Genomic DNA, 10,870 nt, shown 5'->3' with positions numbered 1-10,870 from the left:
GACATCAGTAGGACTTGGTGATCATGAAATTTTATGTGTCAGCTTGGTTGGAGTATAGTGTCCAGTTGTTTGGTGAAACGCTATTTTGGATACTGTTGTGAAGGTACTTGGTGGACGTGATTAACATCCACAATTCCAGTTGACTTTCAGTAAAAGATATTAACTTTTGTAATGTGATTTTTGATTCATCCAATCAGTTGAAGACCTTAAAAAGCAGAAACTGATATTTCAGGAAAAGATGGAATTCTGCTTTAAGACTGGAACATAGAAATCTTGCTGGAATTTCCAGCCTACTTGCCTGCTGTATAGATTTGGAACTCAAGACTACAACATCACCTCTTGTCTGCATTTCTAGCTTGCTGGTTTGCCCTAGGGACTTTTTTTTTTTTTTTTAACTGAAGCACGGTGGACGAATGGTATTATATTAGGGATTTTGTTTATTTTATTTTTCAAAGATTTTTTTTTATGTAGACCATTTTTAAAGTCTTTATTTAATTTATTACTGTATTACTTCTGTTTTATGTTTTGGATTTTTGTCTGTGAGGGCTGTGAAATCTGAACTTCCTGACCAGAAATGAAACCCATGCCCCATGCATTGGAAGGTGAAGTCTTCACCATTGGTCACCAGGGAAGTCCCTATATTAGAGATTTTTTGACTTATCAGCTCACATAACTGAATAAGCCAGTTCCTCAAAATGCATCTTTTCATATATATATAATAGGGTATACCATCAGTTCAGTTCAGTTGCTCAGTCGTGTCTGACTCTTTGCGACCCCATGGACTGCAGCATGCCAGGCTTCCCTGTCCATCACCAACTCCTGGAGCTTGCTCAAGATCATGTCCATCAAGTCAGTGATGCCATCCAACCGTCTCATCCTCTGTCATCCCCTTCTCCTCCTGCCTTCAGTCTTTCCCAGTATCAGGGTCCTTTCCAATGAGTCAGTTCTTCGCATTAGGTAACCAGAGTATTAAAGTTTCAGCTTCAGCATCAGTCCTTCCAATGAATATTCAGGACTGATTTCCTTTAGGATGGACTGGTTGGATCTCCTTGTAGTCAGTCCAAAGGCATCTCAAGAGTCTTCTCCAGCACCACAGTTCAAAAGCATCAATTCTTCGGGACTCGGCTTTCTTTATAGTCCAACTCTCACATCCATACATGACCACTAGAAGAACCATAGCTTTGACTAGGTGGATCTTTGTTGGCAAAGTAATGTCTCTGCTTTTTAATATGCTGCCTAGGTTGATCGTAGCTTTTCTTCCAAGGAGCAAACATCTTTTAATTTCATGGCTGCAATCACCATCTGCAGTGATTTTGGAGCCCCCCAAAATAAAGTCTGACACAGTTTCCACTGTTTCCCAATCTATTTGCCATGAAGTGATGAGACCAGATGCCATGATCTTAGTTTTTTGAATGTTAAGTTTTAAGCCAACTTTTTCACATTCCTCTTTCACTTTCATCAAGAGGCTCTTTAGTTTTTCTTCACTTTCTGCCATAAGGGTGGTGTCCTCTGTGTATCGGAGGTTATTCATATTTTTCCCAGCATCTTGATTCCAGCTTTTGCTTCATCCAGCCTGGCATTTCACATGATGTACTCTACATTTAAGTTAAATAAGCAGAGTGACAATATACAGCCTTGATGTACTCCTTTCCCAATTTGGAACCATATAAACCATATATAGGTGTATACCACATATAGGATACATATGTTTTTGTGTATATATATCTCCAATGGTAGGGACCTAACAGAAGCAGAAGCTATTAAGAAAAGGTGGCAAGAATACACAGAATAACTGTACAAAAAATATCTTCATGAACCAGATAATCACGATGGTGAGATAACTCACCTAGAGCCAGACATCCTGGAACGTGAAGTCAAGTGGGCCTTAGGAAGCATCACTATGAACAAAGCTAGTGGAGGTGATGGAATTCCAGTTGAGCTATTCCAAATCCTGAAAGATGATGCTGTGAAAGTGCTGCACTCAATATGCCAGCAAATCTGGGAAACTCAGCAGTGGCCACAGGACTGGAAAAGGTCAGTTTTCATTCCAATCCCTAAGAAAGGCAACGCCAAAGAATGCTCAAAGTACCGCACAATTGCACTCATCTCACATGCTAGTAAAGTAATGCTCAATATTCTCCAAGCCAGGCTTCAGCAATACATGAACCGTGAACTTCCAGATGTTCAAGCTGGTTTTAGAAAAGGCAGAGGAACCAGAGATCAAATTGCCAACATCCACTGGATCATGGAAAAAGCAAGAGAGTTCCAGAAAAACATCTATTTCTGCTTTATTGACTATGCCAAAGCCTTTGACTGTGTGGATCACAATAAACTGTGGAAAATTCTGAAAGATGGGAATACCAGACCACCTGACCTGCCTCTTGAGAAATCTGTATGCAGGTCAGGAAGCAACAGTTAGAACTGGACATGAAACAACAGACTGGTTCCAAATAGGAAAAGGAGTATGTCAAGGCTGTATATTGTCACCCTGCTTATTTAACTTAAATGTAGAGTACATCATGTGAAATGCCAGGCTGGATGAAGCAAAAGCTGGAATCAAGATTGCCAGGAGAAATATCAATAACCTCAGATATGCAGATGACACCACCCTTATGGCAGAAAGTGAAGAGGAACTCAAAAGCCTCTTGATGAAAGTGAAAGAGGAGAGTGGAAAAGTTGGCTTAAGCTCAACATTCAGAAAACGAAGATCATGGCATCTGGTCCCATCACTTCATAGCAAATAGATGGGGAAACAGTAGAAACAGTAGTTGACTTTATTTTTCTAGGCTCCAAAATCACTGCAGATGGTGATTGCAGCCATGAAATTAAAAGACGCTTATTCTTTGGAAGGAAAGTTATGATCAACCTAGACAGCATATTAAAAAGCAGAGACATTACTTTGCCAACAAAGGTCCATCTAGTCAAGTCTATGGTTTTTCCAGTGGTCATGTATGGATGTGAGAGTTGGACTATAAAGAATGCTGACCACCAAAGAATTGATGGTTTTGAACTGTGGTGTTGGAAAAGACTCTTGAGAGTCCCTCAGACTGCAAGGAGATCCAACCAGTCCATCCTAAAGGAGATCAGTCCTGGGTGTTCATTGGAAGGACTGATGTTGAAGCTGAAACTCCAATACTTTGTCCACCTGATGCGAAGAGCTGACTTACTGGAAAAGACCCTGATGCTGGCAAAGATTGAGGGCAGGAGGAGAAGAGGACGACAGAGGATGAGGTGGTTGGATGGCATCACTGACTCAATGCACATGGGTTTGGGTAGTCTCTCAGAGTTGGTGATGGACAGAGAGGCCTGGCGTGCTTCGATTCATGGGATCGCAAAGAGTCAGACACAACTGAGCTGAACTGATCCCATATATTTGTCTATATCTCTCCATGTATATGGATACACACACACACACGTATGTACGTGTGTGCTAAGTCACTTCAATCATGTCCAACTCTGTGACTCTATGGACTGTAGCCTACAAGGCTCCTCTGTCCATGGGGATTCTCCAGGCAAGAATGCTGGAGTGGGTTGCCATGCCCTCCTCCAAGGGATCTTCCCACCCAGAGATCAAGCCCATATCTCTTATGTCTCCTGCGTTGGCAAGTGGTTTCTTTACTACTAGCCCCACCTCAAAACCCCTCCCCTTCCATATATATGTATATAGCTGATTCTGCTTCTCAGGAGAACTCTGAGTGTTGTAGACTATTTGGTTCAACTGTTTGATTCTTCTTTCCTACAGTCTAGTTAAACTTGAGTAAAACTGGTAACAGTTTCTAGATTTCTACTGCTCTAATGAGAGACCAGAAAGATTTGAAAGGAAGCCAAGGCAGTGTCCCACTCTTAAAGCTGCCCTCCCAAAAGGAAAAGAGCTTTTGGCACTGGGGAGAGGAGCACTGAGCACGTCCATTTATTTGATTTATTTTGTTGTCTATTTGGCAAAACAGAAAAATATGGATAAGACTTTTTCATATACCATCATATTAATCTGGTAGGTAAGCTGTGAGTCATGAGCCTGTCCTGGAGGGAGAAACAGGGCTTCATGAAATATCTGTGCCCCTCTTCTCTATAACAGGAGGGTCAAGGAGTACAGCAGCATTCATCTCATGACAGGATTTTTATCTCCTCTAATGCATAAAATGACTTGATGGGAAGGGGGAAACTAAAAAAGATACAGTGGATATAGTTCTAGAGTCACAGATTCAAATATTTTGCAGCTAAGATTGACTTGAGATTTTTCTTGGTATTGGAGTGTCTTTTCTTGGTTTGGGGTATTGGTACTTGAGGTGACTCACTTTATTCTATCACCCCAACTTGAGTCTAATAGAACCAGCCAAATACCTGGAGATTCCCAAGGCTGATACCCAGCTGGTTACAGGTATCATTGATTGTGTATGTTACTGACCATCATTTCACTCACCAGTGGGAATAAAATAGCTCCTAAATAGCTAGAACAAAGATGCAGAAGTAGAGTTTCTCTTTCTTCCCCATCCTCTCCTCTTCAATTTCAAGTGTTCCCACCCTGGATCTTCCACCTTTCAGCAGCATTTGTTCTTTCCTTGTCCTGTGCTCCATCAATCTGGATGGAAGGGCTAGATGTATATACCATCTCTTTTTTTTTTCCTTAGGATCTCCTTTGCATTCCCCTTTGACCCAGACCAACTTTACTCACATTTCTAATAACATACATCTTACCAACCTCTTGTGACTTAGTTTTTCTTGTATTTACACAAGCTCTGGGCTTCCCAGGCAGCTCTGGTGGTAAAGAACCTGCCTGCAAATGCAGGAGACATTACAGACACAGGTTCTATCCCTGGGTCAGGAAGACCCCCTGGAGGAGGGCATGGTAACCCAGTCTAGTGTTCTTGCCTGGAGAATCCCATGGACAGAGGAACCTGGTGGGCTACAGTCCATAGGGTAGAAAAGAATTGGACGCAACTGAAGCAACTTAGCACGCACGCAAGCTTTAAACAGACCTTGCAATTATGATCTCTGAAAGGCTGGGTTGAGGAAGGATAGTATAATTCAGAATATGGAGTTTGGTTACAATTTTACAGAATATAAATGGGGTTACATGTCTTTCCCAGGACATACAACATCTATTACTTAAACTTGTACTTGGTTACTAGCTCCTAACTTGACTGCTGACATCAGCACAAAGAATATGATACTTTATTATTCTAGACTACAAAAGATTCCTTGAGCAGTCTCTCCCTGATCCTTGGGGTAAAATGATTTATAGATAAGAATGATTAATAGAACTGAAGTGACTCTTAAGAAGTCTAATTGACCTCACTGCTTCCAGGTGGTCATTGCTAGACCAGCAATGACGAAACAACTTTAGACTCACATAAGCAGTCTAATTAACTGCAGGTGACTGCCTGAAAGCCTATGTTGATAGGAATTGTTTGATCAAATCCAGACTCTGAATTTTCTGTAATTGATATGTGATATCTGATATGGATAAGTGATAGGAAAGTGCTGACACTCCTGACTCATAGATTCCATTCTTGGTTAAAATCAAGGGAGATAGAGAATTACTCCCTTCAGTTTAAAATGACTTCACACAGGGAGAAAGGGTTTCTGGTGAGCAAAGGCAGAGGGAAATTCATCTTGCTACAGAGGAAAGAGGAGGTTGACAAATCGCCATATTTTTTGAGTGTGATAACTTTTCTGAAAATGTGCTAAAATAGAATAATACTCTTAAGATGATTATCTGGACTGTGAGAGAAACTTTAAAGGCTAATAGAATGGCCTGCTTGTTTTCCTAGCTCATAAGGACACGCTACTGAGAGTGAAAGTGTGAAGTCGATGAAAATTGGCCTTCTTCACAGCTGAGTGAAGAGGATGTTTCCATGGTCAGAAAACACTCTTACATTGGACTTTCAGTGCTCTAAATTTAAACATATAAATTAAAAAATACTGTTTTGCCGAACTGTGTGAAATAGTACATTTTCCCTTTAATGGAAAATCCATTCCCACATAAAAACATAACTTGCTGTTCTTGGTTCAGATAGCTTCAGAGAAACTTTTTTTTTGGTATCTTCTTCTAAAATGCGGGCACCCTAGACTTAGCTAAGAAATAAACAGAAACCACAATACATTTGTTTCAGCGATGTTAGCTTGCAAATAGGATTATGTTGTGGCTAAGGCCCAACAAAAAACATCTAAAGGCTAATGAAGTCTTTGTAAATGCAGGCAAATAGACTTACAACCCCCTTCATAATATGTGCAGTGACAGCAATAATACAACCACTTTTTGAATAATAAGCCATCATTTATTATTATATACCTGCTTGTCTCCTGATTTGCTTCTTTCCTTTCTTCCTCTTGCTTCCCGTCTTCTTGTTTCACATATACTGAGTTCCTATTATGTTCTAGGAACTCTGTAAAGCTCAGGATATGATGGCATTGGATTTCTGAATAGACAAGGCTTCTGGCTTCACAGAGTTTACACTCTAATGTAAATTTATACTCTAGTGGGGAAAGCTGGGTATGCATTATTAACAATGATGTGTTGTGTCAGGATGGATTGAATTGTCTATCTATATCCTTTTGGTGGACAAAGGGGAAATTTGGGGACTAGAAGAGAGTGATTTCAATATTTTCCTATTTATTGCTCACTAATACTAATATGAGGAAGGGCTTCCCCAGTGACTCAGTGGTAAAAAATCCTCCTGCAATACAGGAGCCACGGGAGAGGTGTGTTCGATCCCTGGGTCAGGAAGATCCCCTGGAGAAGGGCATGGCAACGCACTCCAGTATCCTTGCTTAGAGAATCCCATGGAGAGAGGAGCCTGGTGGAATATAGTCCATAGGGTTTGCAAAGAGTTTGACATGACTGAAGTGACTTAGCACGCATGCACACTGTATGAGGAAGGCAGAGACAAATGTATCTTTACTATGAAATAACCTAGATGCTATTTTACAAAGAATTGGATTAAGTTCATATTAATAGGAGAAGTCAAACTTTAAAAAAGGATGTAGGTCAGATATATTGATCTTTAGAAAGAATTACCTTTATTGTGGTAGGTTCTGTCCTGTCACCTTGATTCTGATTCACCTGATTACAGCAGGGCTTGATTCTGCTGTAGTGCGGGAACTGCCAAAGAGTGGCTCCAAAATTGCTCACTTTCTCTCTAATCCCTACTTATAGGTCTCTCTTGACTTCAAGGGGCTAGTTGAGGGTAATGAATATTATTGTGCTGGGAGGAGGGCATGCATGGTCAGTTGCAACTCTTTGTGATCCCCAAGGAATGTGTAGCACCAGGCTCTTCTGTTCATGGAATTTTCCAACAAGAATACTGGAGTGGGTTGCTGTTTTTTTTCTCCAGGGTGTCTTCCTGACCCAAGAATTTAACCCAAGTCTTCTACATCTCCTGCATTGGCAGGCAGATTCTTTACCACTGCCTTACCTGCTATTGAATGTTAATTGTTAGTTCAATAATTTTAATAAACTAATTAGTCTATCATTAATCTAGCTATTGGTTAAAGTATTTTAATCAAAATTGCATACTTATTTGGTTTTCAGAGCTGTATCTTAGTTTAAAAAACAAGAAGGACTATTATAAAATTGAAGATGAACAATCAAAGCCCTAAGTTTTTTTTAAGAAAGAGGTAGTTGTGATGATGAAACAATAAATACTTTTTGGATTATTCCAATTTAAGAATATCCAGCTATCTCGACATAGAACCTGTGGCTTCTAACTTTTATTCCATGGACTTTTGTAAACAGAGATTTTTAAGTAATGCCACTGTGAAAATAAATAAAAGAATAATCTAGATATTATACCAGAATCAGAAATATACTTAATAGTTAGAGGTTTTCTGATAAAGAATAAAAAAATCTTGTAGTAAAGTATTTTTACCAAAATTTATACCAAAAATATAAGATGAAACATACAATTTTGATCTTAATAAATTAAGATTATTTATCTCTAACATCTTTGTTACTTCATAAGGTAAAATATTTCTTTTTATTGGGGATGGTCTTGATCACTGCCTCCTATACAACGTTACGAACCTCCATACATAGTTCTTCAGGCACTCTGTCTGTCAGATCTAATCCCTTGAATCTATTTCTCACTTCCACTGTATAATCATAAGGGATTTGATTTAGGTCACACCTGAATGGTCTAGTGGTTTCCCCTGCTTTCTTCAATTTAAGTCTGAATTTTTCAATAAGGAGTTCATGATCAGAGCCACAGTCAGCTCCTAGTCTTGTTTTTTCTGACTCTATAGAGCTTCTCCATCTTTGGCTGCAAAGAATATAATCAATCTGATTTCGGTATTGATCATATGTTGATGTCCATGTGTAGAGTCTTCTCTTGTGTTGTTGGAAGAGAGTGTTTGTTATGACCAGTATGTTCTCTTGGCAAAACTCTTGTTAGCCTTTGCCCTGCTTCATTCTGTACTCCAAGGCCAAATTTTTCTATTACTCCAGGTATCTCTTCCTATTTTTGCATTCCAGTCATCTATAATGAAAAGGACATCTTTTTTGGGTGTTAGTTCTAGAAGGTCTTGTAGGTCTTCATAGAACTGTTTAACTTCAGCTTCTTCAGCATTACTGGTGGAGAAGGCAATGGCACCCCACTCCAGTACTCTTGCCTGGAAAATCTCATGGACGGGGGAGCCTGGTAGGCTGCAGTCCATGGGGTCGCTAGGAGTCAGACATGACTGAGCGATTTCACTTTCACTTTTCACTTTCATGCATTGGAGAAGGAAATGGCAACCCACTCCAGTGTTCTTGCCTGGAGAATCCCAGGGACAGGGGAGCCTGGCGGGCTGCCGTCTGTGGGGTTGCACAGAGTCGGACACGACTTAAGCGACTTAGCAGTAGCAGCAGCAGCATTACTGGTTGGGGCATAGACTTTGATTACCGTGACACTGAATGGTTTGCCTTGGAAATGAACAGAGATCATTACATCGTTCTTGAGATTGGATCCAAGAACTGCATTTTGGACTCTCACAGTAGTAGGTAAAGTGGTCATCTGAATTAATTTTGCCCATTCTAGTCCATTTTAGTCCACTGATTCCTAAAATGTCAATGTTTACTCTTACCATCTCCTGTTTGACCACTTCCAATTTACCTTGATTCACTTCCAAGTTTACCTTGATTTTTCCAGTAGTCATGTATGGATGTGAGAGTTGGACTATAAAGAAAGCTGAGGACTGAAGAATTGATGCTTTTAACTGTAGTGTTGGAGAAGACTCTTGAGAGTCCCTTGAACTGCAAGGAAATCAAATCAGCCAGTCCTAAAGGAAAATCAGTCCTGAATATTCATTGGGAAGACTGATGCTGAAGCTGAAACTCCAATATTTTGGTCACCTGATGGGAAAAACTGATTCATTGGAAAAGACCCTGATGCTGGAGAAGATTGAAGGAGGAGAAGGGGACGACAGAGGATGAGATGGTTGGATGGCATCACTAACTCAATGGACATGAGTTTGAGCAAGTTCTGGGAGTTGGTGATGGACAGAGAAGCCTGGTGTGCTGCAGTCCATGGGGTTGCAAAGAGTTGGACACGACTGAGTGACTGAAGTGAACTGAACTGAAGGTAAAATATGATGAACATTTCTAACATCATTTGACATATCAGAGGGACTTTTTGTCTTTTTTTCTAAGTACTTTCATTCAGTCATAGATGATGTCATATAAAGCACCTCTCTGAATGTGTTTAGTGAACAACTTTTATTCAATTACCATGGTCAAGTGAGTAATGGTGTTTGGTGGGCAGGAGTGGGGTGAGAGTGGGAAATGCTGCTTTCAAATGAAGGCTCTTCAGTAGTCTTACTGACTTCTAGTTTCTTAAGTGTGCAGCAGTGGGATTAGAGGAAGCCTAGAGAAAGCAAACAAACAAAAATTTTAATCATGCAGCTATTTGAAACAGCAACATAGAGGAGTGAAACTAGCCTTTGATGGGGCCCATTGGTGGAGAAATCAAATCAAACAGCATTTACCTGTGATTAATCTGTCCATACCCTCTTATGACTAATGAATCCCAGCTAGAGGGCATTCCCCATAGAAAGTTGCAGAGAAAGATTGTGCAGCAAAGTAGGCCAGGGCCCTGGAAGCATAAATATTGGAGTTAAGGTCTATGCTTCTTGTGCTCTCGACCTGCATCTCACCACCTCGAGTTGGAGTTGGGAAGAGTGATCTCTTAATTCTTTCATTCTATACCTTTCCTTGGAACAATGCAATTTGTTTATTTGTTGAAAATAAACAAATGCATCTTTTAAGATCCATTTTACTAATAAGATTAAAATTTGAACTTAAGTTATAAATTAATTTATATATATATATATATATATATATAACTTTAAACTTCACCTGGATTTTCTTTCCTGTTCTTCTTTCCTGATTCTATTCCCTGACACATGAAATTCCAATATGATCAGATCAGATCAGATCAGATCAGTCACTCAGTCGTGTCTGACTCTTTGCGACCTCATGAATCGCAGCACACCAGGCCTCCCTGTCCATCACCAACTCCCGGAGTTCACTGAGACTCAAGTCCATCGAGTCAGTGATGCCATCCAGCCATCTCATCCTCTGTCGTCCCCTTCTCCTCTTGCCCCCAATCCCTCCCAGCATCAGAGTCTTTTCCAATGAGTCAACTCTTCACATGAGGTGGCCAAAGTACTGGAGTTTCAGCTTTAGCATCATTCCTTCCAAAGAAATCCCAGGGCTGATCGCCTTCAGAATGGACTGGTTGGATCTCCTTGCAGACCAAGGGACCCTCAAGAGTCTTCTCCAACACCACAGTTCAAAAGCATCAATTCTTCAGCTCTCAGCCTTCTTCACAGTCCAACTCTCACATCCATACATGACCACAGGAAAAACCATAGCCTTGACTAGACGAACCTTTGT

This window comes from Bos javanicus, chromosome 26 (assembly GCF_032452875.1).
Source record: "Bos javanicus breed banteng chromosome 26, ARS-OSU_banteng_1.0, whole genome shotgun sequence".
Taxonomy (NCBI): domain Eukaryota; kingdom Metazoa; phylum Chordata; class Mammalia; order Artiodactyla; family Bovidae; genus Bos; species Bos javanicus.
Note: the sequence above shows the minus strand (reverse complement) of the source record.